The following is a 16,402-nucleotide window of genomic DNA, read 5'->3' as shown; positions in this document are numbered from 1 at the left end:
AGACACAGGCGAATTTTCACGGTCTTCACCGTTTCGCCCACCACAGCACCTAGACGAGGGAAGCGACTAGAAGACGTCACCGCGGCGGCGAAAACGTCACAACAGATAAGCAAATTTCATTAGTCCATCCGACTATATGCAGAAATATGCCCCACTATTCTGATATATTGTTAAATATGAATAATTTATAACTAACTCACACTAATATTATCTCCCCCTCCAGGGATTAATATTTTATAAATATAAAAAATATATGCATGTCAATTAGCGAAAGGTCTCACGATTTCCAGCCCCCCTTTTCCACACATTTAATACAATCATAAAATTACACTCGGGACACCTGCAGTATAGCACGAGCAGGTCCCGATGTATACAGATGCATTTATCGTAGATTTCCTTCTTTTCCCTTTCCACTTTATTTGCCTGGTCAAGATCGTTATTTTCCTATCCCACAGTGAGAACCTCGTCGAAGCAGACAAAATCTCTTTCTTATAGGAGTTTCATAAACTCGTACTTTACTTTATGATGTCGGTGTGTTATGAGCAGAGACTTGTTAGTGCATTTACCCAGCATATGTGCTGGTGTTTCAGCCTCTCTGTTGCATTTGCGACATAGGGACCCAACTTCTCTATCCTGTCCGCTGACACCTGGGACTCCACGTAGAGGTGTATAATGAGGTACATTGGACAGCCGCTGAGCAATCAACCAGTGTTGTAGGGGAGCCTCTCATTGGCAGCGGATCTAGCCTAAACCTCGGTACCTCCTCGGAGCGTACAACATCGCCATTGAGGTAATCGTAGAGAGCCCTATAATGGCTTTGACACTCCTGCGATTCCTTGTTTCGATGCCATCTAACATCTCAGGGCGTAGCTTTGTGAGGGAAGTAGTTTAGAGCGGGTAAGTAAGACCCGGGAACACATATTGGTTGACAATGGTAACCTTCTGCTCTGGCTTAAGCAAGCAAGAGGTGACGAGCTTATCCAGATTTTCATTTAGCTTTGTCACCGAATCTATGTTGAACTGTAGCTCTCCCGAGAATGTGCATCCTAAATATTTTGGAGTATAGCTTTCTTTCATTGTTTGGATGCTATCTCCGTTCTCAAGGTAGAGCTTCGTCGCTTCCAGCTCTCCTGTATTTATGACGATGCCCACACTCTTTTGAGGATTCAATGCCAAACCGATCTCCTTGAACGTCCTCTGTACGCGGTCGATGACTCTTTCCGCAGTAACCTTGTTGCTGAAACTGCCTGGTCATCCGCGAATCCTGTATGGACAACATAACCTTGGTCACTATTGAGCTTATATCAATATTTATTACAAAGTTTTGCTCTCACAGGTCTAAGGCCAGGTTTAATAGCGAAAACGACAAGGGTCCGTCTTGAGGTACTCCACGCTTTACTCTGATTTAACTTCTTGACTGGATACGAGCATATATTTTGATGTTATGAGAGCCGAAATCACCTTTTTGAGATCCGGTGACACACCTCTCGCTTCCAGTGAGCTCACAATATGATCATGGCCAACATTGTTAAAAGCACCAACAACGTCGAGAAATACCACCGCGCAGTTACTTCTCTTGCTTTTTGCATCCTTTCATATTGCGTCGATTATTTTCGCGTTGACGTGCGTTTCCGTAAGGCCCTTTATAAAACTCCTTTCTTTTCTTTGGAACCTCTTTCCTAAGTTAATGGTCGAGAACCTTCTCAATAATTCGGCGCACGATCGAATATATCGTAATCGGCCTCCAGGATGATATATTATTCTCAGCTCCTTTCCCTTTATACATCAAAATCGTGAATATATCAAAGACTGGCCACCATACAGAGATTAGCTCTGGTGTCACATGACCCGGCGCAAGTGCTGGCCGGAGCGATGTCCCTCGACCTCATTCTCAAGAAGAATGTCCTTAAATATGAGGTGATGAGACGGGGAGTAGAAGCTCCACTGGAGGAACTTCGGGAGAGGATCGATGAGGCTCCAAACTTATGGAAAATTCTACGTACTTAATAGAGGAGTGGAATGGATAGAAGGTGCATTTTAGGGCCTCAGGTACCCTGCAACGATGACCATATATAAAAGTTTGATCTTGGGTATTCTGAGGTACGCATCCCCTGCGTGAAGCCGGAACCTCACGCAGACACAGAAGAGAAGACTGGCCAACATACAGAGATTGGCTCTGTTGAGGGGGGTCACGAAGATATACAGAACGGTGTCACATGAGGCGGTGCAGGTGATGGCCGGAGTGTTGCCCCTGGACCTCATCCTCAGCGAGGATGTCCTTAAATATGAAGTAAAGAGGCAGGGACCAGGAGCGCTACCGGAGGAGCTCCGAGAGAGGATCGGTGAGACTCCAAACTAATGGAAGAAAATACTGCGGGAGGACTCAACACAGGAGTGGAGTGGATGGTGGGTAGCAAGCCAGAATAGCGCTACTTTGATAAAATCTTCCCCACAGTCCAATTAAGATTGAAGGCTCAGTAGGTCATCCTAGACTATTGGGTCTCACAGGATGCTAACAGGACATGGGGTGTTCTGGAGGAAGCTGCAGAGCTTTGGACATTAACATCGACACTGGCTGTCCCACGTGCGGAGTTCCTAAAACAGCAGAACACCTAATAGTAGATTGTTCCACCATGAAATACATCGAGCCAGGCTGTTTAGAAAGACCGGACAGTGTGACTACGCTAGCTTGGTATACGGATGGCTATCTGTTGAAATAGTAAAGGGACTGAAGTGACTCATAAATTACTTCATGAGATTTATCTGCGGGTTTCTCAGGCTCTCTCAAGTCTTCTATTGGTATACCGAGTGGCTTTATCCTATTTTCCGAAGCCCTTAAAGTCTTTTTCTAGACCTTAAAACCAAAAAACCTCACTTTACGTTCATCTAGCCATTCATTAAACGCAAGAGCCCCAGGGATTGATTTTTATATATCCTCTTATAGAACCGAGTCCTTCAGAAAATACTTCTACATTCGTGCAACATCCTGGAAATCAATTCCCATCTATAATCGCCAATCTTCCTACGTTCTTTTCATTAAATAACACCTATTCCTTCACATACTTCAGAATTAAAGCACCTTATCGATGTAAACGCTACAACATTAATTCTTCTTCTTCTTTTATAGGCACAACAGGCGAATGAGGTGGCCCTTAGCCTGAATTGTTTATGTAAAGATATGGAACAATCAAACTTCCAAAACATAAAAATAAATTCCTCCCATGACCAACATGACATTGTGCTAGTTTCTTATATGGTTGCGGACCCATGAATAAATCTCTCTGGCTAGAAGAAGAGGTCCTTCCTCTGATATTGGCAACACAGTTTCTGTTATAAAGAACCAAAATTTACTTTTATTATTATTGCGACGTTAACTACCTATACATATACATTTTCGGGAATTATAATTTCAGTTATACAATGGCTACCATTAATCTCTACACATCCTTTGAAAGAGAGTTAAATTTTCTGCCAGCCTTGTTCTAAATATTCAGAATAGTATAGAGCATAGGCAGATACATTTAGGTTTTCGAAAATTGAAATTTAGAAAACATCTGTCATTACCAATTTCTTTTTAAAATGACAACTGTTAAAATTGTTTATATAAGAAAAAAATTTACCATTCGATGGAATTTGCTTTGGTATTCTCATATTTGAAAAAAACAAAAAAGATTATTATCAAATATTAAATGGTTCCTATTTTTTTTTTTAAATTTAATATTTGGATGTTTAAAAATACATAAAATAAAATTTTACTTTAGTAAAATAAAATCTATTCATAAAGCTAAAGAAATAAATCATTAAGAATAATTAGAACAACAATATATTTTAATGTGAACTATTCTGTTAAACGAAAATAACACTTCATTCATGGAAAGATTTACCATTACAGTTTCTTGTTAAATAACTTTGATATTTATTTAATATTATACATAAATAGGCCTTATATAAAAAAAGAGTTTGATGTGTTGAAAAAAATATATTTTTTTATCATAACACATACAATTGATAAATGTTTAGGACTAGTCAGAATTGACTTTCAAATAATATCAATAACATGTTATTTATACTATGCTACATGATATACAATCTTTGAGATGCTGTTCGAAGGAAGAAGCCTTGACACCTTATTCCGGAGGTCATGGTGACTACCATCGGTACTATGTCCGCCCTTTAAAATTGCTCACTTCTTCTTTTAAAAATTATTGGATCACTGCAGCTGATTAATTAATTTATGATCTTCAATTAACCTAATTAATTCCACAAAAAAGTCAACTTCTCTTTTCGAAATTATTGTTTTGTTGGAAAATTCAAATAGATATTACCGTGTACAGGGCTTCGGGGTTTCTAAGCCCGACTAGGGGTTCCCCGTACAGGTATTATATTGAAATTTATTCATATATTAATGTATTTGTATTTATATATTTATATTATGTATCTCTATCGGTTCCTGATGGGAACCAGCTGACAGAGTATGCGCTATATTTAATTCAAACACTAGACACCATCTGGACCCCCTCACCATGGTATACTAGATATGAATATCTATAATTAATCATTGGAGTTCCTTTCCAACGGTATCGAGTTCACCAATTTACTATGCTATTATATATGTGGTGGCATGCAGGGATTATTAATTATAAAGTAAAGTCTTTGTTACATATTCTATATTTACAATTATATATACATTAGAAAGAGTAATATTATGAAAGAGCATGGTAGACTTGTTTCCTTTTACTTTAATTATTATATTATGAATTGAGAAGTACCAGTTGGAATCTTTGATAGTTATACTGACACTAAGTCATTAATTCTATTCTTGCCATTCAAATAACAACAGAAAAGGTCTTACTTGTTTTGGTACGTTGGTCGCCTTGGCGGTTGTCGCGGAAGAGCGTCCATATTCGCCTCCCGGCTGCCGCTACTGAATCCCCGGAGGTGTGCCTTCCTTCTCTCTGAGACTGTCTTCCTCTGTGTCCCCTCCCAGCCTCCCCTTCTGTCCCAGACTCTCTCAGCCTGTCCTCAGACTGTCCTTTCGTCAGACTTCCTACAAGACTGTCCTGTCCCAGACTCTCCCTGACTGTCCTCCTCTCTCAGACTTCCTACAAGACTGTGTTCAACTCCCTTCCTCCTGCCCTTTTTGCTTATTTTCTCCCCTCTCCTTCTGACTCCTCCTTCTTTTGATTTCGGTCCGCTGATTGGTTCTTCTATTTTCCGAGGGGGTGAGAAGGTCCAATGTCGAAGCGAAAGTCGGTCTTTTTCCTGCCTTTCATGTTTAAAGGTTTCTTCTTTGAAGAAACCCGGCTTCAGGCTCCCCGAGGTTTTTATAGTGGCCCCGTGTGAGATAAGGGGTGTTTATTTGTCTTCAATTAAGGCGGCTTTTTCTCTTTGCCACTCGCTGTACTTTCCCCGAGATGTTTTAACTGGCCACGTGCAAGATACGGGCTATTTGCTTGTTTATCTCTGCCTACACGGTCAACCGTTCCCAGGGGGTGCATACCGTCTGTTATCAATATACCTCTGTACATTTCTTTAGATGTGTTGCCGACGGATTTCTGTCTAGGTCCGGCGGTATCTTTGGCATGCCGACAAAAGAAATTACTTTAAGTTAAAAAAATTCCAGATGGTGTCTCTCATATATATCAATATTACCCTTCAATATGCAATTGCTACGTTATTTTGTTTATCAAACCCTCTGTCGGATTTAAGTAATCCGATTTTTGCCGTTGCTTTTTGAATTTATATAAAGTCGGGGTCTAGGGTTTCATTTCCTGATGCCTCCCCCTTACCGCGAACACCGGAAGGCCCCGAAGATGGGGTTTTTCGGGGTGGGCGGCAGGATTTGCTCTCCGCGAGCCATGCGTTCTGTCCAACATTCGTTATTCGTTAATCGTCTCGCATTTCCAACCGTCTCACGTCACCAGCCGTCGACCAGGAACATTCGTAATCGTTAATGGTCAACATGTATTTATGTATATATTCGTCTTGTTTTTACTTTCGTATATTTGCATGTTTCGTGTTGATATTTTTATTGTATAGTTTGTGTTGCCTACGGGCCCTCAGATCTGGAGCGGGGTTATATGCCTATTTTTTATGGCAGACTGCGCCTTCTCCGTCTCTTTGCATTTTTAAATTTGTAAATCCGGCTGAGCCAAATTTAGGTGGGCGATATGTCGGATTTAAGTAATCCGATTTTTGCCGTTGCTTTTTGAATTTATATAAAGTCAGGGTCGAGGGTTTCATTTCCTGATGCCCCCCTTGCCGCGAACACCGGAAGGCCCCGAAGACGCTGCGACTGCAATGCCGCCCCAGCCTATGCACTATGCAGGCTAGGACCTGGCCTACCCCTACCATCACGTCAGAGTCCAGGACACGCTGGCCAGCCACGGAGGTACAAATACGTCTTTTCAGATATCATGCGATAACAAGGTTTTCACCATATTCGTCCACAGCACAACCTGGACCAGAAAGCGGCCTAGAAGATGTCTCCGCGGAGGCGAAAACGTCATTCACCAGATAAGCCATAATATTATATAAGCCATGAGACCACCCCAATGCTCTGTTTTTATATTGCTACACATGAATAATTTATACCTAACACACTAATCCAATTGCCCCTCCAGGGAATTAATCTTATAAATTAAGAAAAATATACATGCATGTTTTATGAGCAGAAAGTGTCTCACAATTTTCAGTCCCCCTTTTCCACACATTAATTTTAATCATAAAATTACACTCCGGGCACCTGCAGTATAGCACGAGCAGGTCCCGATGTAAACACCCTCCTAAAATTGACAGAAAAGAAGGTTTCTACTAAAATTAATAATAAATCTTGTTATAAAAATATATATATATATATATATATATATATTATTGATCTTCTCGAAACTCTATAGATGGCAAAATTCTTAAATTTGATTTCAGCATCAGATTGTAAAAATATTATGATTGTAAAATATACAACTCAAAAAGATACCAACCCCGTCTTTGTGGGAATTAGTTCTACCCAAAAACCTATTTGTTCCCTACCAATGCTTTAATTTAGTGATCTAATTTACATGTCTGAGCTTGAATTGAAGAGACATTGGTCGGTTTCAATATCGACGGTGATTTGAAAGACTTAATGCTTTGGTTTCTGATCTTCATATAACCGAAAAACACTGTGCCTAGGGGTATTGAGTTCTCGTAATAATTGCACTTCTTCAAGAAAAAAGATCAATTAAATTAGATGGAGCAGGTACTTGTCAATGCCAGATGAGAAAACTCTTCAGTATTCTGACATTATTCATTCAATTTACTTTGTCATTATTCCTTGATACAATCTACCCTTTTAAAAGGCATTGAGTGACAAAGATTGTACGATTCCATAACGTATATACAAGAAATAATAACTAAACTAATATCTATAATAATAATATAAAATAGTTTTTACATTAGATAATGTTTTCCAGCGAGAATTGATGAGAGAATGAATCCTCCCCTCTGGTTGGCAGGCTCTTTTTAATTTAACTGAGGTTAATCATTGGGTCAAATAGTGAGCCCAAGTAGAAAACCTTCACCACTTCCACTATTACAATAGATTTTTATTTTATTTTTATACTTGCTACTTTAACGTGTCTCGCGCCATCATTAATACTGATACCATATCAAAATAATGTGATTATTATCAATCAATATGATCCTCTGTATGAGGGGTCAATAGAGAGTGGCATAAATATGATGTATAAATACCTCTCAATGGGATATCGCTAGTAATTGACTAATTGACTAGTTTGATTGTGGTCGTGAAAGCGTCGACATTCGCTCAAATGGACAGAAGAAATAAATAAATAAAAATTTAGTACTAAAGATATTTGTTGAAGCATGGAAAAACTTTAGAAATTCGGCTTGAGACAAAAAAAAGTTCATCACACAATATTCACTCCCCTCCACCTACTTTGAGTTGGAATTAATCTCCGCTTCTTTCAGAACAGATATTTCTATATTATTGTATTGTGCCAATGCTTTCTTGCTTTTCAGTTGACAGATTAACTAACTACAATTTCAATAGCTTTCACAAAAGTACTTTTAATTATATTTCTCGTTACAAAATGTTGACATTTTCTTTATTTGCTAGAAATATAAAAACATAACAGTTTACTAAAATTTACATTCTGCTTTCAACCCATTATTTAATACTTTGTTTTTATTGAATCAAATTGTGAAAATACTGAGAATAATTTTATGGAGTAAGTCATCCTGTCAACTGAAAGGCTCAAATATACATTATGTGAAATTTATTTAGTAATATTATGATATGATGAAAAGCTTTATGAGAACACCGCATGCGCCCGCTAATTTGACTAACTCGTGTCAAAAAAAATTGTTGTATTATTTCTTAAGGAAATGTTAAACAATAAACCTTAAATAGATATGTAATTAACCGCGATTTATAAATTACATAAATATATTTTTTTCAAAAATATTAAATGTAATTTACGTCACATTTATAGAAAAGCGAAGGTCCCTGGAGTCCGGTGCCTGGGGCATTTTCCTTCCTTTACCCCTCCGTTCCTACACTTTTTGCGCTCACCTATTATTGTAAACGGTATTCTAAAATAGCGTAAATTCTTCAATTTTGAATACGTTTATTTGCGGTTTCTTTTATAAATGTTTAATGGCTATAAATCAAGAGTATTAAAAAGTAGGTTTTATCTAAAAAAAAAAACATATATTCGCCAAGCGTCGAATGTATTACTTCAAAGTTAAAAACATTTGTAGTTAGTGAAAGTATGGAACTAGAGCTATAACTTTGACTTGTAGTATTTTATGTTTGAAAGAAAGGGTGTTATTTTTAATAATTAATTAAAAATAAATTAATCGAAATGTTACCACGACTCACTGGAAGAACGCACATTTTAATAACTCATAAAAGTTTAATTATTGCAATTTTCGTGTTTAGAATACAAATATTTTAATATTATTTCAAAATACATATCATGCTTTGTCTAAATTAAAGTTTTGATAATGCCCTTTTTTGCAGAAATTTTTAAAAATTATTTTCTTTGCTTCGAGAGCACATGAAGGAAATGTGCCAGAATATTGTAATCTAATTAAACACAAACATATTTTATTTAAATTTTCTTTGTTTCTAATCTAGTAAAATAATGCATAGTGTTTTTGAAGAATTGACAGATAGGTATTACGAAGAAAGTTGGCATACCTACTTCAAACAAATTATGTTCACATTGATATTATTTTTGTTTATATTTTATATGTTTTATAGTATTATTTTAGATCAGTATTGTTAGTAGAATACAAGGAAGCCAGCACTAGTTGATCCAGCCAGGTGTCAGGAGAAGCGGAGATATTAGGCCGCGTATTCACTTGAGCTAACAACCATGCACCTCATGAGCACTTACCAACAGGAAGCCAATCTGTACTCTGTCTTGTACTTTTCTGATCTGGTGCCTAAATATAGATTCTACCAGCAATCGTGAACCAAAAATGTTATATATAAGAAGATGGTCAGGGTTGCGGTCAAAAGTGAAACAAAAATAGTTTACAACTATTTATTTTCCGACGTTTCGCCCCACGTTGCAGGGCTTCATCAGGGCTAAAAAGATACAAAATGATACAATGATAAGAATAAAAATACAAGTATAAGAATAAAAATACAAAGATAAGATACAATGATAGGAATAAAAATACAAAGATAAGATACAATGAAAAGAATAAAAAAAAAAACTTTTTTAGCTACTTTTTAAAAAACTTTTGTACTTTTTTAGCTTTATATTTTACGTATTTTTATATGAAACTTTTACTCTTGCCATTGTTACTTGTTTTTTATTCTTTTCATTGTATCTTATCTTTGTATTTTTATTCCTATCATTCTATCTTATCTTTGTATTTTTATTCTTATCATTGTATTTTTATTCTTATCATTGTATCATTTTGTATCTTTTTAGCCCTGATGAAGCCCTGCAACGTGGGGCGAAACGTCGGAAAATAAATAGTTGTAAACTATTTTTGATTCACTTTTGACCGCAACCCTGACCATCTTCTTATATATCAATTTTTACGGTCAACTATATATACATATATACAAAAATGTTATATATTTATTTCACTTATTGAAAATATGATTGAAAGCGGTGGTGGCAAATAAGTACCCCTTGAGATAGTGAACTAGAGATGCGAAATCGACAAAAAAATATTGATGTTCAATACTAAAACATCGATGTTTTTCAACATCAATTTTTTTTTAACCATTTCAGTAACATAAGGTCTGTTCCAACGATTATGCATGCTCCGGCCAGTCAAGAAAGTGCTTTTTCAATCAAAGAATAGGACATCGACTACAAAAAACATCGATGTTTTAAAATATCGTTGCTTACAGTACATTACCCAAAATACATCGATGTTTTTGAACAACTATTTCAGAAACATCAAGTCTGTCCCAACGATCACGCATTCTACGGCCTGTCAGAAGTGGTTTTTGAAACAAAGAATCCAACATCGACTACAAAAAAAATCGATATTTTAAAATATCGTTGGTTACAATACATCACCCAAAATACGTCGATGTTTTTGAACATCCATTTGGGTAACACAAGGTCTGTTCCAACGACTACGCAGGCTCCGCCCAGTTAGAAATGCTTTTTCAATCAAAGAATGGAACATCGACTTCAAAAAACATTGATGTTTTAAAATATCATTGCTTACAGTACATTACCCAAAAGACATCTCTGTTTTTGAACAACTATTACAGTAACATAACGTCTGTTCCAACGACCACGCATTCTACATGTATTTTTCAGGACAAACGTCGGGGAAAACATCGGCTTAAAAACATCGACATCGATGTCGCATCTTTAGGTACCACATATGTGGGAGAACTAACCCACAGCCTATATAGGGCAACTACATTTTGTTGGTAGTCAACTATTCTTTAGGATGAGCGAACAGTTTAATCTACTCAGCCAGGCTCTACAGAAGCTCCATATCAGTAACCATCCATCAAGTAAATTGTAATATCATTCATTAATGTATTCCCTAATCAAAATGTATTTAATTAACATAATTAATATTAGCATTGTAACCTTTTTGGTCAAACCATACATCTATTGTCTAAATCCTGCAGAATAGAGGCACATCATTATTAACCTTGTCTCATTCATTATATTAAACCCACTACAGAGGGTGTACAGTCCACTACAGTAACATTCAGAACCAATATATTTTATAAAGAAATCAATCACTGCAGATTTTTATTCATCTCAGACTGCGGTGATTAAACAAGTAGTCCACTGGCCCTGGATAATTTATCTAACCAATATAATTCACTTGAACAAAAGATCCTAATATTTTGATTTATTATCTAAATTGTAAAAATAACAACTCATCCACAATCTATTAGATTTAATTCAAGCTTATCTAAAAATGTACAGTTACAAAGTGGCCACTACTTAAAGTCATTAAACAAAATGGCCCCATTTATTTTACCTATCATATGAAATTATGTTTATTGTTTCATATTTATACTTCATTATTTAAAATTGTTTTTTTTTTTGTTTATTTTGTCATATAACTTTCTAATAGTTTGTTAGAATTTATTTCTCAAGTTTTGTTTACTGTAATTCCATTGTTTGTATATTCAAGCATTAAATTTTGTCTCAAAATGTTATCATCCACATACTTCAAAGGTTTGTTTTTCCTTTGTGACAAAATGATGTCAGAAGTAACAATGTTCTTATCAATTAAAGTATTCCTATCAAACCATTGGATGTGGTAATTTCAGCTATGTTTATACCATTAACTATAACAAACTAGGTGAACAATGCACACAAAGTTGTAACTGATTGTCAACTTTGAATTACCTTAAAAGTGTTATGAAAAATTCATTAAAGCCAATTTTAATTCATATGAACATGGCCAACTCATTGTTTGTGATTTTAAGGTCATATAATTAAAGTGTTGTTAAAAATTCACTGAGTAACAAACTAAATCAATCATTATTAATTTAAATTCAGGCTGATAGTAAATGTTAGTTATCAGCATTATAAAAAAGAATTACCTCTTATTACCTTTTGTAGGTAACATTCATTTCACTCACAAATGTTAAATGAATTTAACCATATTAGTTGTATTTATAACTATAAGCACTGTGTTTCATGCAATATGTATATTAAAAAAGGAACCAGGCATTTAATTCACTCTTAAAGATTATTTATTAATTATTGATATTTTACATCATTAATAATTTCATTGTTGGTAAATGAATACATTAAATCAATATAAACAGACTTGGGATTTACTAAATACCAAGTAATACCTTATCACATATTTTCAAAGACTTGGCCTATCACACCAAGCAATTACTTATCACTAATTCAGCCCAAAAGAGACTTTAGCACTCTTTAGCTGTGTTTTAAACATTCAAGTTGTTTATCATTTATTCTCAGATTTCATTATCTGTGCACAATTATATTACATGATTTAATTATCTTACTTCATTATCAATTATATCAATGCCTGGTTCCCTTAATATTTCTTATCTCTCATGTTCCCTCTCATTTATTGCCTCTTCGTTTCCTATGCTTGGTTGGTCCATCTCATGAATATTATGGCAACTAGACCATTCCATTCTATACCCAATAATGAGGTTCAAATTTCAATACTTGAAAAGAAACTTCAGTGCTTGCACCAAAACATCATTGGTTCCGCAGACGCCGGATAAAAAGCTTTTTCTGACCTTCAAAGAGCTATATTATTCGAAGCACATTTAGAAGCTTCCCAGTCTGATAGGCAGACATTGCAGAAAACATGGGATGATTATGATGCCATTCTAGTCATCACTAGATCACGGGTGATCTCCCGAGTAAAAGTGTGCAAGAAATGTATGATGCATGCAGGGATGAAATTATTTTGGCAAGATCCTTCTTGTTAAAAATAAGAGAGCACAAGCAAGCACCTCAGCTCTGTCCTGGAATTCAACAGTCAATGAATCTCCAATCAAAGAACAATCCTCAGCACCAGAAACCAGGTAACCAAAAAGGTCAGGGTTATCCTACTGGTAAATAAGGTTTAACAAATCCTATGAGGCATCATAGCTTAGGAACTATGTATAAAGTAAATCAGCAACATCACTCTCAAAGCAGGCTGTATACTAGTTCCACATAAAATTATGGAGGCTATAGTAGTAGCACCATTCATCAACAATATAAGGCAAGACACTCTAATCACAAGCAATATTCTGCTGAGAGTCAACAAATACCAGCTGACCCCAAGACTTCATGTCAAACCAGCTTCATTGTGCAATCCCATCCTGAGACAACAGAAGCACAGCAGGGTTTTCAGCAAGGCTTGTTTAGGCCTATTAATGTTGGCATCAACATACACTGGCCCAACATTTCTAAAAAAAAAAATCATTTCCAAAGCATCAGTCAGCAGTATAGAGCTCCTTTACTGCAGTTTTTATCTGAGATGTCTTCCAGACAAAAATGTCATCCATACCAGAGATGGCTCCAAAACCGGCAATGTTAACTAACACACTTCATTGTGACATATCTATACACACACATCCTCAGGAAACTTCAACAGTTTCAACAAGGCACATTGCAACACCATGAGCAAATGGGTTTGCCACAAGTTACAGCTGCGGGCGCAGCTACCAGTTCTGAGCTTGCCAATAACAGGAATCATCAATGGCAACAAACTGCAAGACATCCCTTGTTAAATGGAGGAATTGAAATCGGAAATCAAGTGACTCCATTCTCAAATACCCCGCATACCCTGGAGCATATACAACCAGAATTGAAGCTTATCAGCTCTAAGGATAAAATACAGACAGAGAATGCGTGAGCATCTAAAATTGTTATCCCTGATGCCAAGAAAAGTATTGAGGGCCTGCATCATCTTAGCAGAGATAGATCTGACAACTCTACTTTGCGTTCAGTAATTAATACAGAATCATCAGAAATTCCCACAACACCACCTTAGATCCTTAAAATCACTCCTAATCAAACATGAATGCGCTAACAAACATCTTCTAATGGCTGAGAACCAGGACCTTGTAACAATGTGAAGCTAAGCTTCATCTACTTTAGAATGAGCACTATTTCTATCAAAGATCCTTCACCATTGTCTTCTATGGGATATGAGGTAGGAATTATCTTTGTGGGCGGCACAAAATCATCAGCCGGAGTTTTAGGAACTCAAGCCTGCCATGCAAATCAGATCCAACTAGATGAAGACTCAGATCTTCTAGAAGCCCTGTCCAATGTACAACACTTAATTATAACATCATTACATGCATTACCAAAGCATAGAAAACCTCCTGACAAATGACCACAGGTTTTCAACGGACTGAAACTTTTGGTTGACATTAGCAATTGTCTTGGTATTTATCATATATATTTGTATTGTTAAAATACTAACTAATCATTACAATTAGAGCTATTACTAGGTTGTTATGCACAACAAATTTTCATTCAATTCTAAACAAATCAGTATGCCTCTATCATAAACATGTAATGTAAGTCCATGTCCTGATCACCTGTACCCAACTTTTTATTGTAAATTAGCTCAGCTTAATTTAAGTGGGCAGTTTGTTTACGGAAGCCCTGTAAAACATTTTCAAGGTCAGCTCAAAATGGTGCCATCTGGTGGGAGAAAAAAGAAGTAGCTAAGTACCCACAGTGCAAGTGAAGGCAAGTACCCCTTGAAACAGTGAACAGGTACCACATATGGGGGAGAACTAACCCACAGGCTACCAAGGGCATCTACATTTTGGTGGTAGTCAACTATTCTTCAGGATGAGCGAATAGTTTAATCAACACTGCCAGGCTGGGAACAGAGACAGGATGAGAAAACAGAACAAGAGATAACCTCCAAGATCTATAGAAGCTCCATATTAAACCCTTATAAGCTTATATTAAACCCACTAAATACAGTCCACTACAGTATCATTCAGAACCAATATTCTTTATAAAAAATCAATCACTGCAGATTTTGATTCATCTCAGACTGCAGTGATTAAATGAGACATTTGGGATCAGTGGTTGTTTTCTAAAAAATATCTTTAAGTTTTTAATAGTTATTTTTGTTACAGTTACGTTTCAAGTCATTTTGTTTTGAAATTTGAATGAGGGCAGACATTTGTCTCCATGCATCTTCTTTTTTTGATTATAATAAAATTTATCCTTGGGGTACCACAAAAAGGGATAATTGTGGTAATACCCCTGGAGAGTGGGGCAATCAACCTTATATAATTCCAATTGACTTAAACAGCAAAAGGTTAAGTGAAGTTAATAATCAAGTAAAAGAGTAAATAACTTTGCATGAGATAGATAAATAAAGCACCAACTGGAGAAGATTGATGAAGTGAGGAGTGGGAGCCGGCTCATTCACTTCGGGACACCTGAACTCATCTGATCACTAATGAACATGCGCTCATTTTTATGTACTCATCTGTACAAAACTAGCGTCCGGAATGTTCATTTGGTGCGTTTACTCTAGTACTAGTGCTGCCTTAGAGAACGTCCTGTATTCCTATAACTCATCCCATTAGGCCGATGTGGGATTCTGAATAATACTTATGAGTATCTTTTAACTTAATAATCATATTATAATTGAAATTATTAACACCAAAAATATTAAAATTATAATTGCATAATTTTTAGTGAACATTGAAAAAATTCTCATTGTTGATAATATATTTAAATTTTTTTCAGGTGCAACTTCGACAATCTTTATCGAGCCAGCAATACCAGATCTTGAAATACCATCTGGAGCTGACTTATCACTAAATTGCACGAGTGATAGTCCAGCGGCATGGTACTATCCACCAAGTGCTGAAGGAAGTGTAAGAAATGTTTGTTTACTTTTTATCACTTATTATTTAATCTTCTTATAGTGAATATGTAAATAGAGAGTTTGCCATTTTAAATGTACCCTAAGAACATCAAACAACAGCAAAAATGGTGGGATGTGACACTTGGGCTCTGACAGATGCCCTAGAAAGCAGAATCGAAAGATTTGAAAGGAAAGTCCTCCATACAATTACAGGAGCGATCTGGGATCAAAACCTTAACACGTGGAGGAAGAGAACTAACAGTGAACTGTTTGCAGAGACTGATCAGTCAATATCTGATGATATGACGGCAAGGTGGTTAAATAGGGCAGGACATGTTGAACTATGGAAGTGGTGGCTCGAAGCAATCCATCAGGACACCTCTACACAACAATGAATGCCATTATAGTTGGCAAGAGACCACATGAGAGGCCTTGTTGAACAGAGTCAACAAAGATGTGAAAGAGCTGCAAACTGAAAAGCAGTAGCCTGAGACAAGCAGGTGTGAAGAAGACTGATTCGGGCAGCAAAAGATCTACATGGTCTGTAGAGCCATCTGAAAAAATTATA

At 36.3% G+C, this 16,402-nt stretch overlaps 1 long non-coding RNA gene across 1 annotated transcript in view; it reads left to right on the top strand.

Moving 5' to 3' along the window:
• Positions 1–16,402, top strand: part of LOC136796804 (uncharacterized) — a 38,722-nt gene that overhangs the window by 19,299 nt on the left and 3,021 nt on the right. The window contains exon 2 of the long non-coding RNA XR_010844552.1: positions 15,714–15,844. This is a non-coding gene — a long non-coding RNA (uncharacterized lncRNA). The remainder of the gene's footprint in view (positions 1–15,713; positions 15,845–16,402) is intronic.

This window comes from Halyomorpha halys, unplaced genomic scaffold (assembly GCF_000696795.3).
Source record: "Halyomorpha halys isolate HHAL.00 unplaced genomic scaffold, Hhal_1.1 Scaffold1417.1, whole genome shotgun sequence".
Taxonomy (NCBI): domain Eukaryota; kingdom Metazoa; phylum Arthropoda; class Insecta; order Hemiptera; family Pentatomidae; genus Halyomorpha; species Halyomorpha halys.
The sequence above is the reverse complement of the archived record's forward strand: the minus strand, read 5'-3'. Positions and strand labels throughout refer to the sequence as shown.